The sequence below is a fragment of the Dipodomys spectabilis genome, unplaced genomic scaffold, assembly GCF_019054845.1.
Source record: "Dipodomys spectabilis isolate Male_0828 unplaced genomic scaffold, ASM1905484v1 ptg000053l, whole genome shotgun sequence".
NCBI classification, from domain to species: domain Eukaryota; kingdom Metazoa; phylum Chordata; class Mammalia; order Rodentia; family Heteromyidae; genus Dipodomys; species Dipodomys spectabilis.
Genome location: NW_024870730.1, coordinates 7,636,375 through 7,659,768, shown reverse-complemented (window position 1 = coordinate 7,659,768; position 23,394 = coordinate 7,636,375).

The window sequence follows — 23,394 nt, the reverse complement described above, 5'->3', positions numbered from 1 at the left end:
AAGAGGGAATATCCCAATCTTTTCCATGTATAAACCTCTGGGGTGTATTCTGAGTTACTCTCTTGTGCTGCACAAAAGGAACTGAATTTTCTATGTTCTAGTTATAACTCAAGCAGCCTCAAATGATTTACCAAATTCTCTGGCAGCCAGTGTTTTAGTGACTGTCTGGTGCATTGGGATATTCTGGTAATGTTAACCAGCATTTGGAAAAGCTTCCAGTCCCTGGGAAATAATCTAATGCTCTTTAGTAATGTACATTTTCCTTACTATAAATAAATGTAGCTTGCTCTAATGACCTTATTAACTTCTCTTGTTCCATGAGATAATGAAAACAGTCTTGCTGATTTTGACTTTTCCCCATTATTGAACACATGTCATTTTATTGCTGGTCATATTGATGTAATATTTATGTAATTCTTTCTGCATTTCAATATATGCCAGTTTGAAGAGCAAAATTATATGACCATTGTGTCATTCATAAGCTTTTATTTTTACTTTTTTACCTATTATAGAACGTCTTCCTCTTAGATTGCCTTGCCTTTCAGGTTGGATACCAAGATTTTTTTTCTATTTTTACTCTTGTTTTGATTATTCATCACATATAAACACATGAAAAACAAAAAAGTCAGCTTAAACATCAACTATGCATTGCCCTAAAAATAAATGTCTGAGGTGATCCTTAGTTATTTTGCCTTTCATGGTATGAGATGGGACAGTAGGATGTTGAAGGACCAAATTGTTCTTTATTTCATTTCCATTCTTTGACGTTAGTGGACAGGTGGACATTGAGCTAGGGCTATGGTCAAGTTTCTCAGTTCTTGCCTGCTTCAGCAGTAGAATTATACCTTGTAGAAATCTTTTTCAGGTATCTTTTGGAACAGTGTTTACCAGAACTACTTAATCGATGCTATAGGCAAAATTGTAAAATTCTCTTGGAATTTATATACTTTGAATTCCTTCTGTCCTTTAGTGTCACTGGGACTCATGAAAAAAGTTATTAGAGTCTCCTAATAAGGTTGCATTATAAAGCAAACTAGCATGGTAGTTATTATTGCGAGTCAGTTGTGTTTTGTAATTTTTAGTGAGGTTTACTGCCTTTGTACTAGTAAGCTTCTGTGTTGGAAGAGGCTACCTTTGGTGAAGCTCTAGACTACCTGTGATTACAGGTTAATAACCATTAAAAAAAACCAGGACTTGTCTTACTACAAGGAGCAGAGTCTGCTGACAGGATATTGGCAAGAATCCCAGGTTACCAATAAGATTATGAAACAAACACCTGAAATTCAACCAAGTTGGACCCTGACACCATGGTCTTGTTAAATCACACAGATGTTTGATCTATCATAGTGATGAGATAAAACAATCACACTGCTTTCAAGCTTCCAAATGTGCTGTAGCTCTAATGCACTAATATGGTACAGGAGGAGGCATGTTTTTTATTATTTAATTCAAGAATTAAAAAAAAACTAACATGCTTCAGTGTTGTAGAAATTCTCATTCTGATCATTACCTTTTTCTGAGTCTATTAGATTTTTTTTGCTTTGTTTTGTTTTTCATTGTTTTGTTGAAATACCTGGGCTGAGGTACAGAGATTCTGTTAGATTCAGAAGAATGTAATACAAATGGCCATGATCAGTGCATTTCTGGAGAAGACCTCTGAGTAGACAGCTTGTGAGAAGCATGACAGGGAAGGAAACCACTTCTAGAAACATGGATCCAGAGACCTGCATGGGGGCAAGATGGCTGTGTTTTATAACAGCCATCTCTTGAGAACTGATATCACAAGATCTGCTTTACTATCTTCCCAGACAAGCAGAGACTCGAGGACCTGCTAGCAGGCTACCCTTCTTAATGATCCCACCCCCTCAGCACCATTAACACTCTGAAAACCCATAGTATAATACATGGAATCATGGAGAAACAAACCACACAAATAACAGTAGTATTTACCATATACGTTCAACATACCAGCACACAAATTCATAATTGTCAATCACCTTCCACTCCTCACTCACATTCTATCTTCCTATCCTTTGCTGTTACATTAAAACACATGCCCATTGTTTTTGCCTGAGCCTTCCTGTACCTTTCTTCATCAAGGTCATGTGATAATTGAGAGAATTGGAGGATACATTTTAGTATACAGTGGAGAATATGGGAAATTCTCCAATATTGAGCATATTCATAATACTGATTATATTTTAAGTTCCTCAGTTCAACTTCTACATTGCTAGCCTCTAGAAAAAAATCCTGTTCATAAGAGGTGCTCACATATTTAGCTAAACAATTTTCTGCTCCATACATTGCTAGCACTGATAATTTTATATACCTGTTCTTACATATATATGTTATGTATATATGTATATATGCTATATATGTTATACATATATATGTATATAAAACATATATCACATATGTTTTATGTATGTCATATACATGTTATATTTGTTATATGCAAATTATATATTATATGTATGTGTGTGTATTGAACTAAGTTGGGATTGAACTAAGGATCTGGGCTCTGCCCCTCAGCTTTATCTCCTGAAGTCTAGCACTCCACCACTTGAGCCACAGCTCAATTCACCTAATTTGTATTGAGAAAAGTGAGTTGAAGGCCTTTTCTAAGAAGAGTACAAGAAGTTTCACTTACAACATTATACCTTGTACTGTTGTCTGACAATAACCCTACCAATGCTAGTAAATCCTACGCAGTTAAGTATCCAGGCAAATGTTGAGATTCTGTTAAAATACTTATGCTTAGGTTTAGTCTATCACACATGATAATCAAAGCAGTGCACTAAGGCCTTCTCAGCTCTTTGAGTATCACTATGTGTTTCCATAGGATGAAATCCATGATGCAATCAAGGAACTGAATTGGTGGCTCACACCTATAATCCTTGCTACTCAGAAGGCTGAGATCTTAAATCAGGTTTTGAAACCAGCTCACACAGGAAATCCCTTAAGACTCTCATCTCCAGTAAGTGGAGCTGTGATTCAAGTAGTATAGTGCTAACCTTGAACATAATAGCTAAAGGCCAATACTTTGGCCCTAAATTCAAGCCCTAGGTACAGTGCTCATGTATATGCGTGTGCGCGCGCGCGCACGCACGCACACACACACACACACACACACACACACACACACACACTGAATTGTTAACATTTGATTTACATTGTGATCTTGAAATTGAAACCATGATGTAACAGACACATATAGAACAAATGAATTGAATGCTATAAATTAATATTGTGTCTGAAATTCCAGGAGGAAGAACCATGATGTGAGGAAATAAAGACTTCTTTCCATTGCAGCTACTTTCAGCCTGGACAAGTGTCTGCAATTTTCCAGCTCTTTATTCTCAAAAGAATTCATAAGATACTGCAATAGAAATATGTGGTAATAATCTTCACAACTTTACCACATAGTCAGTGATTTAGTCTCTTTGAATTTATTTTCTTATCTGTAAAATGGGGATAATTGTCACCTGCAGGTTCTTTTTTAAAGATTACATATAAACAATAAGAGGCCCCATGGGTGGAAGCACAAAAAAATATAGCAACAAGTGTTGAGTCTTATCTTTTGTTCTTCATGTGTTACACTTTCTTGGAAGCTAAATGGTTATTATCTCTCCCACTGCTATATATCCACTAAACTTATTAGGACCACCAAATGTTTGGATGTGAATGTGACTAATCCAAAAATATTAGTAAAAATATGAGGATCTCTGTCTATATTATACACAAGTGAACCACTGTATTTACTAAACTATTACAACTAGGTGTCAAATTTTTATTTTTCCTCTTGGTAGTTTTCAATTGATTTACTCCAAGATATCCTTGCAATCCAGTTTCCAGTTCTCACCCACAAGCAATTAATCTCAGTACATGACACTGCTTCTTATTTTAGCAAGAAAATATTTACAAAAATATGACTTTCTGAACACCTATTTGTATATTCTTCCAAATTCATTTCCTAACTTTCCTTCTGGGTTCAATGATGAACAGTAACTCTCATAAGCAAAATTTGGGGAGAATGATGAAACATTTGGCACTGATCAAGATGCATTGTACTCATAAACTGACTACTTAAGGATAATAAAAATGTTAATTCTCTTTACTCTAAGTGGCAGTCCTTTATTCCATATGTGCTATTGATTCCTTGTCCTTTTTCAAAATTATAAATCAGTTAAGTGTCTACAAAGGTAGGCAGAATGAATTATAAAATAAACATAAGTTTTCCCCTCAAAAGTCTTCCAAGAAAGCATAAAAGAACGAGAAGAAATGATAGAATAAACACATATTCTGACTTAATTGGACATACTAGCAAATAATTACATAGAGACTTCCGAACAGCTGTTATTTTGAGGGTTATAAAACATCTGTTCTGGAAACCATAAAGTTTTTGGAGGAAGTATGACCTTGTTTTAAGGAATTTTTCATTGTAAGATTTAAAAGAAATGGCAGTATTCAATGCTTAAATTCTTTTCCTTCCGTTGTCAAACCTACCTTTAAGAAAAATTGCCTTTAGATTACAACAAATGTGTTTTGCTATGAATTAAGGGCACATTGATTACACAAAGGTTACATTCACTTGCATTCTTAATCACACTGGTATTTTTCAGAATCAGGAATAACAAAGAAAAAATGGAGAATCATCATTATATAGAAATGTGAAATAATAGAGAAAAACACAGAAAAAATAGGAGATAATTTCTCTTTAAGAATGAATTTTTAATGATTTAATCACATCAGGTAAACTGTAATCAGAATGAAGAGCATCTTGATTTTGAAAGTCTTAATGTTCCTTTGTAGATTCATGTGGCATACTAAAAAGAATATAAGAATCTTAGAGAAATACAAAAATGTATTACTATTTATTAACCACTGGGAGATTAAGCTGAACAGGTTTATTGGAGGACTTTTTAGAGAGTATTTAAAATGTACAAAAATTGAAACATAATTTACTTTTTTTGCTTTTTACAATGAGAAAGAGAGTGAAAATGGAAAACACTGGCAGAATTTTATCAGTGTTTTGTACTAGAAAGTATTAGCAACTTCAGTAAGCTCAGCAAATTAAAATCATCTGTGTTGAAAGATTTATTTCTCTAATAGTTTATTAGCATTCAGGAAGCTGAATACCTATGAATATTATTGCAGAAGTTTCTCTCTCACCTCACTGAATTAATTTGACTGTTAAGGTCAAAGTTTGGAGTTTTATATAAAATACAGTTATTGGGAAAAATTATGTTTGGGTGGATATTCATTTTATGTGTGTTCATAAAAGAGATTATTTGAAAGAAATGCCATCTGTCTTTATCTAAAGTCACAAACATATTTACAAATGTAAGTGCTGTAAAGAATTAGAAATCTTGCTTTTCCTTTCAAAAATTTATCTGTAAGTCTTTCCGACAGTGTAATAATTAGTGCCTTTTAAAAATAGAAACTAATAAATTTCTGGAAAGATGGATAAATCAGAAGTGAAAAGATACATATAAAGATTACTAATTGATGTGTCCAGAAGTTTTCGTTCTCATAGTAATGAAATTTCCCCTTTCTTTTCAAATTAGTTAGTGTTTAGTAGCAATTACAACAAAGTATGCTTAATCAGCAGTTGTCTGAATTATGAGTTCATTTATTTTATACATATATAAATATAATACTTGTATACATATCTGTATGTATGCATATATATGTTATGTACATATGTATTTCTAAGGCAAAATTCTGATACAGAAGACAACTGCTTAACATATCTTAGATGTTACATATTCAGGTCCTATGTTGGCTTGGAGTTTCGGAAGCTGGATTCTGTCAACATTGGTAGAAATATTATAAGACTACATGTCAATTATAACACAGTCCCTATGTAACTCTTTGCTGTATTGGCCATCCTTCCCTAGTATTTTTGTAATGCCTACATCTTAGAGTCTAGCCCAGAATCTAGAATAAAGTAGATTCTCAGTGTATCTTGGATTCAATAATCTAGATATGGCATCAAATTGAATATGTGAGTAAGAAGTTTGAATCAGTGAAAAGAAAAAATAGAAGTCCACATAGTATATTTCAGACTAAGGAACCTTTTGAAGTAAGAACATGCAAAAGACAAAGCTTGAAAAAGTAAATGTTGGAAAACTTACAGTTGAAGTGGTTTTATTTGTTTGTTTGTTTGTTTCTTGGGTCAGTCAGTATCAGGCTTGAAATCAGGACCTGGGCACTGTTCCTCAGCTTTTTTTTTTTTTTAACTCAAGGCTGTCATTCCACCATTTGAACCAAAGTTCTACTACTACTACTGGCTTTCTGCTGATAAAATGGAGATGAGTCTTACAGACTTTTCCTGCCTGGGCTACTTCAAACTGTGATCTTAGAGACTCAGTCACTTTAGTATCTAGAATTACATATGTGCCCAACTGGTGTGAAGCAGATTTAATGAATAAAATAACAAGCATTTTAACTGGCTCAATGGTGTAAATGTGTGCATAAACCAAATCTTAAGGAGATAGCACAGATTACATCTTTGCAATAATTCTTTTTATATATTTTGTGTACTCACAGCAATATATATACATAGATACATATTTATGCATGGTTTCTTTTTAATTCTCTTTTTATTATCTTTAAGTAGTTGTACAAGGAGTTACCATTAACAAACCATTTTATAATCATAATATATATCTTAATCAATGTTACCTTTCATCATTCTCCCCAACCTGACCAATCCATCTCTTCCCCTCCCATTTTTTAGTTTCATAAAATATGAATTGACTATATGACTGCATCCCCCCACACTTCCTTTCTTCATTTGTCTGTCACTCTCTCCTTGGCCTCTCTCACCCCTTGAACACGTCAAAGTAACTTTCCGTGTATTCATTTTTTTAGACCATGAGCAGGTTTTTCTAAAAAAAATTACACTGTTTGAATTCTCCTTTGAAAATGCCATATTTTGGTCAATATATCTGTGTGCACTTGAAGAATAATTCTTTGACTTAGAAATGTTATATTAGTAATTTTTCACTTGATTAGGAGAAATTAGGAAATCCAACCTGGTTAATCTATAAATATCAATTATCAGAACAGGAAAAAGGGCCAATACCAATCATGTTGTTTACCTGTAGCTCTGAAATGTAGTGGAAATAAGGCACTATCTGACTTGTACATAGAAGATGTCAAATGACACTACTGAAAGACTTTGTGACTTTACTGAAGAACACAGGGCAGAAGGTCTTAGACTAAGTTGCTTGTTGCATAAATTCTGAGGAGAGAAGAAAACACCCTCCATGGTTCAAATGATTTTTACAAATCAATCTCTTATGCATAACAGTATCCTCTTAGCCATAGCTCTGAAAACCCACTTAATTTGCAATTTATCTGGTAATGCTGATCAAATAAAAGGTGTATTACACTGGCCTATTTTATGCATAAATGTCTCTGGTACCTTATACATCTCTCTACCTTTGTGACATAGTTGGTTATTGCAACAGTGTGGTAAGTAAGACCACCTTTCAGAGCATGTGCTCTGGAAACCCTTTCTTTAAAAACTCACCCTGTAACGATTTCCATAACAATGAGATAGTTTGGGTTATGCTGAGTAAGGAACCAGTCCACAACTATGTTGCAAATAATAATATTTTTTCCTACATTAATTCTCTATAGCTTGCCTCGGGATTTTTCTGAACTACTTTGGCTTTATGATGCCTCCAACATCTGAAGCCTTCCTGAATGCATTGGTATCATAATGTATAAGGTGTGTAATATATAAGGTGAATTGAATGTTTGCTTTTCAAATTCTGTGTAGGATTGAGGTTGTAGTGAGTTGTACACGAAATATCTGACATGTTGGAATCCCTAGGTTCAATGCCAAGTACCACTAAAAAGTTGAACAATAACAACAACAAAAAAAACCTGTGTGAAAGTAAAACCCCACTTATATTAATATTTTTACCCAACATCACATAACTTATCTACATGTATGTCTACACAGACACATAAAAGTCATCTACTGTTAAAGGCCACTGTTATTTCTTTTTATTCTTTCCCTTGATTGTTTGCTGTGATTTCCTCTCTTGGTCTGTCATTACGGACTGCAGGGAATACATAGGCCTGTTTTCCATCTTCGATTGATTTAGGTATTCTGATAAGACTAGTGCTTACATGGAGCCTACTTTCTTTTATTGTCATGTTTGTGTCTTCTTTTGATTGCTGCTGCTATTTTGTTTAATACCTCTCTGTCTCCAATAAAATTAATATAGCCTGGCTCCACTGGCTCACACCTGTAATCCTAGCTACTCAGAAGGCTGAGATCAGGGTTGAAGCCAGCCAGTCAGAAAAGACCTTGAGACTCTTAGCTCCAACATACCATTAAGTAAAGAAGTAGAGCTGTGGCTCAGAGGGCTGAGCAGAAACTTAAAGCATAATAGCTTAAGGGCAGCACTCAGGCTCTGAGATCAAGACCCAGCACACACACACACACACACACACACACACACACACACAACTGTAGTTTTATATTAAGAGGCTGGTAATCTGTATTATCAGGTGAAAGAGCCATAATTTTTAAAACACAGATACTTTGTTGATCATCAGTTTTGAGATGCCCAGTAACAGGACAACCAAAAGAGACAAAAAGATAATAAACAAGTCACAGTAATTGATAAAAATCTTTTTTATTTTATAGAGTATTTTTAAAACATCGTGTCAGAATCCTGACAGTAACCTGCAATGTGAGCATTAGTGAGTACTGCTGCTGTTGTAAAGAGAAAATACATTTTTATAAATTGCTTAAAGAGATATCACTATCTATAGTTAGATTTCAAATCAGCACTTTTGACTTTAATATATTCATTCATTTGGAAGGTAGGTCCCTTTGTCATTCCTGCAATAATTTTATAGCACAGAAAAAGTAAGGCTTTAAATATAAATGAATTTACCTTAGGGCTAAATAATAAAGACAGTACAGAGGTGGAATTCTAGTCTTTGTTAATGTCCAGTAAATCTATTCTTCCTTAAATCTTTAGTAAGTGTAGTGTAGCACTCTGAGTCCATCTAGTGTGGAACTTTATCTTAGTTTTGTCTTACCTGGATTTGAAGAGGATAGCTACAATAAGAATAAGAGGGAAATCTATATCCCTTGTAGGACATTAAAAATTAGAGCCATTCCATAATATTTGTCTTTTTGCTATTCAGTATTTTCCAATTTACAATCCTAGATTGCCTTACAATCTTAGATTTCTTTTCTGTGTACATGCTAAGAATTTTTTCTCATTGCAAATATTTTAAATTGGTGGCATAAGAACATATCAGATAATGTAAAGATGAACGGGAAAGTAATTTGACTTTATGTCATAAGGTTTTGGTGTAAGCCAGTTCTGTTTGATTCACATTCTACTCTCTCTACTCTAAACTAGGCATGAAACTCTGAACAAGCTTCCAAGTTCCCAGTGCACTCACTGCCATCTAGAAAATAAAGATGTCAATATGTCTCTTGCAGAATGAAGTATGACCATTAAGACTGCAAGAAATATTGTGCGTAAAATAAAGATGGCTCAATAAATGCACAATGTCCTAGGTATTCTGTTAGAATATTATGTCACCTCATGCCTAACCATTCAAAAGAACACAGAGTGAAATGTTATAAAAGTAATTTCTACTTGTTTTAGTGGAAGCAGTTTAGGAGTGATAGTGACAATATTCTCACCATGACATCATGTCAAATTTTGGGTCGTTGTTTTTGTTTCTAAAATGTAAACACTGAAGAGAAAGATGGGACAGAGAGAAATGTAACCCTGAAACCTAATAAGACACCACAGAGCCTTTCTAGAGCCACTAATACATTTTCAGATTCAGAAGGCTTTCAAGTATATTTCTCAAATGCACTTCAATCTGTTTAGATACACAGCATGACAACGGCTATAGAAAAATCAGAGTTTATGGTTCATCAGGACTCTATTTTAGTTATGTGCAGAATGTCTGCTGTATTCACCCATGGCTCTGTTTAAAGACTTGGCTGTTAGACATTTATACATCCATTAATTAGCAGCTAGGCATGATTTAAAGGATAATGTTCCTGGCGTTCAGTGTATATAAAGCAGTAAACAGCTTTTGTGGAAGATTAAACGCTGTAGCAAATCAGAGACATTTGGTGACCCCCAGCAGCCATTTGTTGCCAGAAAGCTGCAATGCTATAATTATTGTGCCAGGGGGGAAACATACTCAACTGATAGCAACAAACAGAAGAATGCATTTGAATTTGCCTCTCACATATTTAGAAAGATGGCTTCTTTCTTGTTTTGCTTTCCATTTCTAATTGAATTTCATTTGAGAAGAAGTTCATATGAGTAGTTAAATACAGTATTTTTAAACATACTTTAGTCTTTCTTGAGATTGATGTATGTTTGTAAAAGAGTATAAAAATATATATGTAATATTAAATGTGTGAATCTATTTTTCTCATTAAAATTGGATCCAAATCCATAAGATCTCGATTTTAATTGACTGGCTGTCAAGAATAAATGCATTTCATATCTTACCAAGCATATATGACAATAATATTCTATTTTCTAAATAACAGATTGCAACAAATATCAAAAAGTGTATCTGGCAATGTATAATTGAATTAAAAAATAGTTAAATCTAAGTATGCGTTTTGTATGTCCCTCCCCCACAGTATAACCCCTGCTTTCATTGTATTTCATGTCGGTATAATTTGTGGAGACCCATTGCAACAATGAGATGTACAAGTCGTTATGTCGAAAACGAACTTTACAACTTTGGGGCGGGGTGGGGGGGAGCGGGGTGGAGGGGAGCGGGGAGGTTTGGGTGGGGGGGGCGGGGAGGATGGGAAGGGATGGGAAGGGGAAACAAAGGAGGAGGCTACAATGCTTGATAAGAAATGTACTCATTATCTTGCCCATGTAATTGTGACCCCTCTGTACAGTATTTTCACAATAAAAAAAATAAAAAAAGAAATGTACTATCATCTTGCCCATGTAATTGTAACTCCTCTATATGGTAGTTTCACAATAAAAAAATCCAAAAAAAAAAAAGAAAAAAATTTAAAATTTTATATAAGTTAATATGAAATTCAATGATTCTAAATAAAAATACTATGTAATTGATATATATAAACAATTCACTCAAATGCATAATACTCAATCAATAGATATTACATATATCAGTGAAGATAGAGAAATGTAAGCATATTAAGTAGAATGATAATTTATTTCCGCAGCATTATCTCTAAATCACTCGTAGTTTCTAAATTCTACCATTTATTTGGCAATTATTTTACTCACTCCAATATAGTTTGAATGCAAACTAAATATTGCAATAAAACTGAAAGAATAAGTAAATATACAAAAAACATAAAAATTGATATTTAATAAAAAAGTAGTTCTCATTGCACAGTTCTTTTAGTAAATATATTTGTCTGTATTCTAGACTTAATGGAAAAAAATTACATGCTTTGCTAAGCTGGCTTACTCTCAATAAGTACAGAATATCCACTGTTTTTTTTCTCCATAATTGGATTTGGTATGCATTGTAAAAGCAACAGCGCCTTTCACTGAACAATGTTAGTAACTCATTTTTCAATAATGGAAACAGCTTCTCCCTTCCACCCCACGTGTTGATCACCATAACTGCTTGTCTAGCCCACGCTTCTCACGCCCTAGAGACATTTTTTTCCAAGTTTTCCTGGTTGTGGTAGGGCTGATGGTCATAAAAACCTTTAAAAGAATCTGAATCCCTCATTTTCAGTGTTCTTTAGCTTTCCTAAAGTTGTATTTTTAACATACCAGGAGAGGATTCGCAATCACAAACTTGCTTTTAACATTAGAGGTGCATTTTGTTTGGAGAAGTAGAATCTGTATTCTGTGAAATCTGTGTCTTTTTGAATGGCTGTTGGGAAAGAAGCTTCCAGTATTTTGAAGCACTGCTTTAATAACTACAGAAAGGCTTGGATGTGCAGAGGTATCTGCCGTCACTGTGACTAAAATGTTTACTTCAGCAAACACTGCTCTATTAAATTTCAAAGTGGTGCTCTTTGAATTTTAAATTGTAAAGAAACCCGGCCTCCATTCTTGAAAGCTTTGGTTTAAACATAAAAAGGAGAAAGTAGCTTTGAAGTTTGAATGAGATGCATGAACCCTCTTTTTCACTGGGTTTGAAGAACTTATAGGACTGGCTTGAGTGATATTTATTATTCTGACTTAGGGCTTGAGTGATACTCTTATTTCTTTCACCTTCAACCATTCCTGATTTTAAACGAAAAATAAAACTATCATTTGGGGGTCAATGTAAGGTTTCATTTCTTTTTCACCCTTCAGGAAATGTCTAACAAGATAATATTGTATGGTTTTCTAAACAAATCATTTCATTCCTCTTTAATGGACCTTTAATTTATCAAAGTATACCTATATTCCAAATTTTGTTAATGGTGTTACTTACCATTTCTCCAGGATTTAGTCTGGATTTAATAGTAAAAATACAGAAAAATTGCATTTTTGGCTGTTTAACTTAATGAGTAATTGGGCAGATGACTGTTTGCATAATTGAACAATTCATGGCTCAGAGATAATTGAACATTACAATAAGTTATGTCACCTATTTACAAATGGGAGCTATTAACTCCCTACTTTGCTTATTGTAATGAACTTTTTAAACCAAATAATTACAAATGCACCTTCACAAATTAAACCTTTTCAGGGTCAGTTCACTTTATCTACTCTGATGAATAATCATCTTGATAGTATTGTTTTACTTTTGCAGGAAATGGACACTTCATCATGAAAAACTTAAGCATTGCTCTTAAGTTAATAATTGTATGAATTATTGAGGAAATACACTCACAGGTTTTAGGGAAAAATATGTTTAACTTTCACATAATGTTAGAAGAAAATATTGTTAATTGAAATGTCACATTTTTGTTATGTCTTCTCATCTATAAAAGCTATTCTAGGATAATAATGCTCTTTCTATATTAAAACAATCAATTAAAAACTTATCTAATGGTTTTCAAGCTGTCATAGGTACAAAAGAAGTTTTTAATCTTTCTCTGAATATCTTTCTTAAATTCTTAGTTTCCTCTGTCTTGTATATTTGGGTTTACATTAAAAGTATTCATGCAGAGAATCACAAATAATGGAGAAGCAATAAAGTATATCAAATCCTCTACTAAGCAGCCAATCAGAGTGAACATTTGCCAACTGGCACTTACGCCAGCAATAACCTACACAGCCAACCCTACAGGAGTTGTGCCTAATAAAGATCCAGGCCAGGGAGAACAAGGAAATATAGGCAAAGAGATTCAGAAATTGTGACCATTTATCCTTACACTTTGCAAACTGCTAGTCTATAGAAAAGTAACTTTTATTCATACAAAGTCTAATAAATAAGATATATTTGTCTTTTTTTTGCAAATTTTGCATATCTAGGAAAATATTAAGTTCTATAGAAAACAGATCATGAGATTGTCAAGGTTCTACCTCTTTGTCTTAATTTTTAATTGTTTGACCTCTGGCTGGCACTAAAAGTATTATTAAGTGGAATTAATGAAGTCATAATTCTACATCTTAATAAAATCTGTACAAAGTACTCCTTTAAATACTGATTTACATAAACACTATTTTCTAATATAAGAACTATGCACTAATGAAGTGCAGTGTCTTATGAGGTAATGAAATCTCTGTAATTTGGTAGTACTTCAGTAAAAAAATGAATTTGTATAGCAATTTGATGTGACAGCAATATATCTGCACTATTTTGGGAGAATTGTATTACTATACCCTTCAAAACTTCAAATTTTAAAGTGCACATTCTATTTAATGACAGTTAAAATTTTGTTTCTTCATGTCACTATTTGCATTCTAATTAATTAAACAATCCAACAGAAGAAGCCATGTGAAGCATTGAAAAATAATAATGAATACAAATGGATGCAAAGCACTATATCTTACTAATAAGTATAAGTCAGTGTATGGTATTTTTGTTCAATGCTGGTGGACAAAAATTAATTTAAATAACAAATTATGCATATGTAAACAACAAATGAAAGATTTTTTGAAATGACTCACACACATGGATATTAAGACTACCTTGAATTAGTGAAAATCCTGAATACGGAACATGATTTTAAATGCTTTTGTTATACTATGTGTTTTATTAGCATGTCAACTGTGCATTTTAATATAGTAAACACTTAATATATATAGTAATCTTTGTGCCATTTTCTATCACACATTTATCAAAGCCTTAATATCTGAATAACATTTTGCCCTTCTTGGAGAATTTTTAACACTTGAAATAAGTTAGTTGAAATACATTTGTGTAGGGCCAAATGCTTCTCATTGATAGCAACATTGCTTGCTTTCTTGGAATATTAAACGATATTGCAGCATGACATGAACAATAACATGAATTAAAACCTCTGAACTGAAGAGAGGGCTGTTATTTGCAAAAAGTAACACAAAGCTCTTGTCTCTGTTTCCCATAAATATATAAACTCTAGAATATGTACATATTTGTGGCAAATATGTAGAAAAACTTAAAATTCCAAATTATAATACTTTGTAATGTTGCTAAAGGATATATATATATATATATACACACACATATATATGTATATATTTCTACCATATGAAGAATTTTGAAATTCTGACATTTCAATGACAATGATCCAAATAAATGTAAAAAAAACACTCAAGTTCATAAGAATAAGAGAATTTATTCAAAGGGTGTGAAAAATGATCTGAATTAATAAGGTTGGAATATCAATGGTGCTTAACTGGAAATGATTTTAGAGTTTTAGTAGTATGTTTCATTTTTCTTTAAATATGGATAATTTCTCTTATTTACTTGATTTAAACGAGAAAATTATTACATAATGATATAACTCAATCATCATGTAGTTACTCAGGGGAAAGTGAGCCTCTCAGATTCATTCTTACAGATGTAATTTGTACAAATCATAAGGTTATGATTAGGGAATTTTCAATGGCCCCAAGACTGTCAGCTCTTTTATCTTTTGCTGTGGACAGGAATATACTCAAGAATACAGGATTACCTGTTTTTATTTTCTGCTCTCAACCCATTGATATATTTCAGGCAGCACGCAAGGCATAAGTGTAGCCATTTGTTAGTTTACTCCAAACATCTATCACCTATGTACCTGGACAGAAATGATTTCATTCTAGTTCTTATATATAGATTTGCTCTAAGTCTTCTCAGCATTTAATATACAGTCATTTTCCATATCTTCCAAATTTTTAACTAAATGAGCACATCTCATAAATATTTATATTCCCAGAAGGTTACATTGTTGACCAACTTCTGCAAAGTTCCCAACCTTGTATCAATACTACACAAGCCAAATGTAACTTTTTCACCTGTTGGATTTAAGTAGGCCTCTTTCACTGGTTCTTACTATCAAGGTTGTATTATAATCCACAGATATTTTTCAGTTGAGAGACTTCATTTATTTCTGTAGATGAGGAAATTAGTGAGGCATTTATTATTAAATTCTAATGGTTCCTTAAAGTTTTGCTGTGTTTTACTACAAGTGTCAGATTAATTTCCTCACATACTGCTTTTCAAAATCACAGTGGCTTTGTATTAAATAAAATATGCAAATTTACCTCTGCCATATGAAAATATACTTTAAATATATTATAGAAGACAAAGAGGATAAACAATTCCTAGCTTGATTTTACAGTACAGGGAAAATGTGAGCATCAATTAGAATGTTCAAGGAATGAAGGAAAAAAACCTTCTATGACAGCAAGAACCACATATCTAAGGGCAGTCTTCAATGCAAAATCAAACAATAGGAATTTCAAAATAATACCTTTTATTTTGCATATTATTTTTGAGTTTTCAGTATTTTCCTATGTGTAATACATATTTTATAAAACATATTAATGGAAAGTTTTATAAGTGGAAATACACTGAAAATGCTATTATTTTTTGAATAATTGCCATTCACAACAGCAAGGATTTTACTTAAACACATGACATAGTTTAGATACTGAAATAGAAATTTAGCTTGAACAAAAATTTTTGATAAGCATATGATGTAAACATATTGATAATTTATCACCACATGTTTGAGAGATCAGCCTGTTTCTAAATGACCTACCGAACAAGTGGATTGATAAAGTCAGAGATATTTGCCCTCAGGATTTGAACATCAACCACTTATACAAAGACATGATATGCCCTTAGATTATGAATTTATAAAAAAGTATGAAGTACTAAAAAAAAGAAAGTGAAAGAGATAAGGAAGGAGGAAGGAAGGAAGGAAGGAAGCAAGCAAGCAAAGGAAAGGAGGGAGGGAGGGAGGGCAGGAGGGAGGGCAGGCAAAAAAAAAATACATGTATTAAGTTACTTCCTTAGGTGCAAGGCAAAAATTACCTAAGAAATCTTGTCATTAGTTACTAAAATAAAATCTACTTTTGAAACAAACAAAATTGTGAAGCATACCTGAAAAAAAAAATGATGCATAAATACCAGAGCCCTGTGAGGTTTACTTCTGTTTGTAGTTGAAATACTAATCTATGTTATTGAGTAATCTAACTTCATTGTTATGGCTAAAGTTAAAATTCTTTCTCTGAGGAGTCCTTTAGTGTTTGAAATTATTATGTTCTAACTATCCACAATAAAATGGTTTATAGTTTTTTCTAAAATTTCAGATGATTCATAATTATTCCCTAATAATTAGATTATTCCATAATTAGTAATGGAATAGTTTAGTAACTAAACAAATGAAATCCAAAGGCATAAAAAGATGAAACTTATCAACCTTTTTAGATTAGTTGTAGATTAAAACAAATAGAATTTTACTATTAAAAATTGCACCCTGCCAATGAATTTTGAAAACTGTATTTTAATACATTTTCTTATTTTTAAAAAAATAATTGTAATACTTTTTTGTGAAAATACCATACCGAGGGGTGACAATTACATGGGCAAGATAATGAGTACATTCTTATCAAGCATTGTTGCCTCCTCCTTTGTTTTTCCCCTACCATCCCTTCCCTCCCACTTCCACAACTACACAACTACATCCCCTCACCTCCCGCTAAATTGTAAAGTTTATTGTTCAACAGTGTCTTGTACATCTCATTTTTCCAATGGGTCAATGTATCCCTATTTAAACATTTTATTTTTTCCCTTCCCCTCCCCAAATTATACTGACATCAAAGACAGTGATTTTTTGTTGCTTTGTATGTTTCTCCCCCATGGTATAACAACTGTTTTCACTGTATTTGATTTCTGTATTTGATGTCAGTATAATTTGAAAACTTTAATAGTGAGCAAAACATAAAAAATATAGTGTTGAAGCATGGTATAACACCTATTTTCATTGTATTTGATTCTGGTACCCTGCATCTTGTGTACATTTTTTAATTGAGGGAGGGAAAGGGAAATAATACATGCTGAAATAAGGATATAGGTTGACCTATTGTAACAATGAGATGTATAAGACACTATGTTGAAAAAAACTTTACAACTTTGGGGGGCTGGGGGAGGGTGTAAGTTGAGGAGGGAAGGAATGGTAGGGGAAAAACAAAGGAGGGGTTAACAATACTCAATAAGAAATGTACTCATAACCTTACTCATGTAACTGTAAACCCTCTGTACAGTAAGAACTTTGGAATATTAGTAAACAAATATCTTTCAGGTCATTCATAATTCTGATCTGAAAATTCTAAACTTCTGAATTTCATTTAAGCGTATATGAGCCAACTAAAAATCATTTTAGATTTTCCATTCAAAAATATTTTTTATTGTGAAAATACCGTACAGAGGGTTACAATTACATGGGCAAGGTAGTGAGTGCATTTCTTATCAAGCATTGTTGCCTCCTCCTTTGTTTCCCCTTTCCATCCCTTCCCATCTCCTCCCCTCCAGCACTCACCCCGCCCCTCCAGCGCCAAAGTTGTAAAGTTCATTTTGTGACATAACGACTTGTACATCTCAATGGGTACACCTGTATCACTATTTAAACAATTGGTTTTTTCCCTTCCCCTCCACAAATTATACCAACATCAAATACAGGGAAAGTAGGGGTTATACCGTGGGGGGGGGGGCATACAAAGCAACAAAGAAATCATCTTATAAATATGTTAGAAACAATAGCAAGAAAGACAAAAGCATCTGTGTTCTTATCTTGGGGTTCAATTCACCTAATATCATCTTGTCTGAGCTTTTCCGTTTGTCTCAGACCTATACTAGTTATTGCAAATAAGGTAAACCATGGGACCTATGTTTCTTTGGGCCTGGCTTACTTCACTTAATATAATTGTTTCTAAGTCTTTCCATTTCCTAACAAATGGGGCAATGTCATTCTTTCTGATGGAGGCATAGAATTCCAGTGTGTATATATACCACATTTTCTTGATCCATTCATCTACTGAGGGGCCTCTGGGTTGATTCCATATCTTAACTACGGTAAATTTCATTTCAAAAGAGTTATTATTTATTCAAGTATTTTGGATTGAATTTATATTTCATTTATAAAATTAAAAGTTAAATATTCATCAAGGAACTGGTGCTCATATCTATAATTGTAGTTCAGGAGGATGAGATATGAGGATCATGGTTTAACATTATCTCAAGCCAAAAAGTCTGTTGGATTCCTGTCTCTGATTATAGAGCGAAAACCCAAGAGTAGATATGTGTCTCAAGGGGAAAAGTAGAAAATGCTAAGACAGTGTCCAGGTCTTACCTTCCATGGAGGCTGAACAACACACCAGTGGGTCATGGAAGAGATTAGAAAGGAAATTCAAATGTTCATGATATTCAACAAAGATGAGCACACAAATTACAAGCTCCTCTGGGACACAGCAAAGGCAGTACTAAGAGGCAAGTAAATGGCTCTGAGTTCCTACATCAACAAATTGGAGAGATCTGAAACCAACAGTTTGATGAGACATCTGAACCTCCTTGAAAAAGAGCAGCAAGATAGACCCCAATCCAGTAGATGGAAAGAAATAATTAACATTTAAAAATATTTACACAATGTACTCTCATTTAATAGCAACTCTGGCATTAGGACAACGATGTAAAGATTAATAAGTATCACTTTAAACACATTGTAGATTACATAAATTTAGAAGATAAAATAACTTAAAATTTTCCCCAGACCTTTAAAGGAGAAATATTTAAATTCAGGCAACACTACTGTACTGAGAAACTGAAATGTGTTTTTGCATTTTGTGAAGAAAACATAAAGAAAAGGTCAGTAATAATAGAGGCTTACAGCTGAGGTTAAAAGAAAGTTCTATACTTGTCAATGTTTCTCTGCAATTCTGAAGGAGACAAATGTGGGTGTAGTCACTAAAATGAGCAATGATAATTATTTCCACTTATTATTGCCTTTCATTTTGCAGGATTGTACAGTTCACATGCAAGCTATTTGACAAATAATGGGACTTCCAAATCAATGATTATAGGAGGAATTTGAGCCATGTTTTTAATAATATTAATTTCAGCACTACTGGGGATTAAACTCAAGTCCTTGCACTAAGTAGGCAAGGACTATGGTCCCAGGTGTACATCAGTATTTTTATCATTACTTTATTTTTTAAAGATTCACATTAGATATAAAATACCCACTAAGATTACCATACACATGTACATGTGTGTATAAGCACTTAAAACAGTTAAAAAAAAAACAGTGTCAGTGATCTGCTCATTAATTTGAACATTCAAGCCAATGTTAATTTTTAGATCTACCAAGTACTTCTTGGAACAGAAACTTTCCTTTCCTCTATTCTCCTAGACACTATTGTTTGTGCCATGGATACTCAATGTTGTTTCCTTGAAGAAACATGTAAATTCCTTTCATAACACACAGCTGATAGCCAGATGATGTATTTTGATAGGCATGGGACTGATTGTTCACTGTCTGTTCTCCATTCCTCTCTCAATTTTGTATGAGAAGGATTTCCTCTCATTGTACATTTCCCAGAGTCTGCAGTCACCTCAATATTCAGCCCATTGCACAATTGTGACATTGGTGGGATTTTGGAAGTTCGTAAGAAGAAAACAATTGATGTATTCTCACCCCTGGCTTTCCCAGGTAGTTTTTCAACTAAGCTTTCTCTGTGTTTCCAGCTTTCTTCTGAAATGAAAATGATGAATCCAGTGGTGGAAGAACTGTAATTTCAAACCACTCCCTGCATTCTCCATCCTGAGTGTGTGTAATACTTACACTGTGACTCTTCACTACTGCTACTCTGTTAGTTATTTGAGGTTTGCTTTATATCCAAGTCACTTGATTAGCCAATTTCTTGAAGGAGTTTTCCTGGTTATAAGGATTTTAGGTTGCCTTTATCTATTACAATGTTATATAGAACTCATGTATGATTATTATTATATAAATGGTATGACAATGTTTGGAACCCATGTTATATATAGAAATACAAACCAAACTTCTGAAATCAAAATTACTGATTTGGAAAATTGAATTTTTTTTTCTGCCTTTAGGTTTAAACTCAGGGCTTGGGTTGTGTCCCTAAGCCTTTTTGTGCTCAAGCCTAGCACTTTACTACTTGAGCCACAGCACCACTTACAGCTTTTTTTTTTTTTTTTGAGTAGTTTATTGTAAATAAGAGTCTCACCGGAACTTCTGCCTGGGCTGGCTTTGAACCATGATCCTCAGATCTCAGCCTCCTGAATAGATATGATTATAAGCATGAGCCACTGGCACTCAACTTGAAAATTAATTTGATTCATATTTCCTGTTTCTTTATCCTAAGCCTTTGTTCTCACAAGGCAAATCTTGTATGATAAAATTATCATATATATACATTGGAAAAACATTTAATTTTTCCTTCTAGCTGAGCCTTCAATAATATTATGATGGTTCAGGGTTTTTTGTAACATATACTTTCTGAGTGACATAATGGTCCTCATTCTTTATTTAACTATAATACCTCACTGTCTTGTAGACAGACTCATGGACTCATAGAGCGAAGACTGAAGCCATAGGAAGTATATGACAAACTAGACCTATAGACGTGGAGCTCTGGCCCAGAGTGGTAGAGCTGGAATGATGATAACTGTTCAGAGTCTGAATTTATCTTGAAATTCGATCCAACAATACATGCAGACAAATTAAATGTAGTATTGGGGGAAAGAATGATGACTGTCCTTAAGTGAAGAAGAAAAACATATCTACAGGGGTTCAGGTGGATCATCAGACAGATTTTATCCATATGGAGTGATCTTCTTGTCACTTATGTCATCAGAAAAACAATCTTTTTGATGACAAAAATGTGGCTATCACAGAAACACCTCTATAAGAACAGTAATATAAGGAATTACGAGAAAATGTAACAGATGTTAGCACCTCATTTAGGATAAAATAGCATCATTGGAAAAATTCAAATTCAAAACAGAAGGAAAATGATCATGAAGGTCTTGTAAGTTTTGGTCATGTTTATGTAAAATCTTTCCTTCATGAAGACTATCCACTACCTGAGACATGTACCACATACACTTTGTTTTTCAAACTATAAGGAGCTACAGTTTGAAGCACATTAGTAATTTGCATCACATATAATTAAACATAAGTTATTTTAGATATTCAGCCTGACTTCTATATGCATATCTATTTTCTGCTCATTGGCTGTTAATTCAAAGGCATATTTTTGCCATCTTCCTACCATTTGCCCCTTTGTTATTTTAAGCCAAGTCGCAAATAGACAGGCAATTCCTTAAATACTGGTATGAGTTTGCCAAAGGGTTTAGTATAAAAATGAGTTCATATATAGTATATGATGTCTATAAAAATGAAAGTGGAGCAAAAGGGAAAAATGTACATGAAATGCATTGCACATGGCAATCATAAATCCAAGCTCAGGGGCTTAGATTCCACATACACACACAATTGCCACTCGGTATAACTGAGATTGCAGTTTCATTAATAGTCCCTTCTTAGAGAGTTTGCTTTCCAAAACAAGGAAAAATTTCATGTTTTCTGGGAGTCTAAAAGAAACATGTCTAAAGTTGCCACATTTTATTTTGATCCTTGTGAACTTACATAATAGTAATTTTCTAAAACTTTATATTAGTACTTGATATTTGGTAGCCATCTCACACCATAGTAGATAGTATCAAATTTTCAAGCAAATGGAATAAGGTTCCTCTACTTTTAGCACCTTTATACTTACAGTTAGGAATTTTTTTATGTATTTACTTGAGTAAAGATTTTCTTCACTGTTAAATACATTAAAGTGTATTTCCTATTGAAAATAAATGACCACATTACTAAGATAGGTGATCATTGCCACAGCACAAGAAAATAATTCCAGCTGTTGTTCCAACATGAGTAAACAAAGTCACCTATAAATTTTTGATTTCTGTTGCAAGCCAGATGATGAGTAAGGAGTTTCCGTACATGATCTCTTGGAACTGGTGTCTCAAATACACATCACCAAATACAGATGTAAATATTCAGGTTTATGGCCATTTGTATCTTACTTATTGATCAAAATATGAAGCAGTAATCTGAGAGTTCATTACACAAACTCTATTCCAAAATCGTTTTTATCACATTAACAAACAGGTTGGGTCCATTTACTTTCTAGCCTAAAAGAAAATCACACCAAAATAAACTACAATATAACTGCAATAAACTTGTAGATTATTTGTTAAGGCCTAATAAGAACTCAATATTTAGTGAAATCTAAATCAAATATACATAAGGTATCTCTTGCAAAGAAAAGAAAACAATATTCTGACCCAATAACATCAAAAATAATGGCAAAAGGAAGAACTATTGAGGGTTGTGTAGTTTTTTTTAACAGTTTTCTCACACTCACCTGTGTGAAGATACAGAAGTTAGTAACTCCAGATGCAATATAAAAAATTTATCAACGAAGTTAATTTAGATTTAAAAAATTCAATAGCTATCAGAACAAAAGCAAGAAAAAGCTAAAACTTTTCAGAACAAAGCAAATGTGTAAGAAAAGTGTTTAAATATTAGCCAAAGGATATGAAACGGCAAGTGAAATAGTCTATGGAATTAAAAATTAAATGGTGGTTACTCAGTCTAGAAAGAATGCAAATCAAATAAAACATGGTATGGTATGGTTAAAAGTGCTGCTTCCCAATGAAATCCACATTTCATCCACAGACAGAAGGCCAGTTGAGTCCAGTGTCTGTGAGAGAGAGAGAGAGAGAGAGAGAGAGAGATAGTGTAACTAAAGCAAAGCCAATGGAATGAACAGGAATAACATATGGAATAATTGCTTCTCTGGCCCTAAGTACATGTATTTTTTTCCTTCTGTCCTGACAAGGATGCCAGTGAGTAAAGTGAAATTGAAACGTATGTATTGAAGATCCAAAGTCATAGTTAGTGCATTCATTAAATACCTATGATTAGAGACATCCATC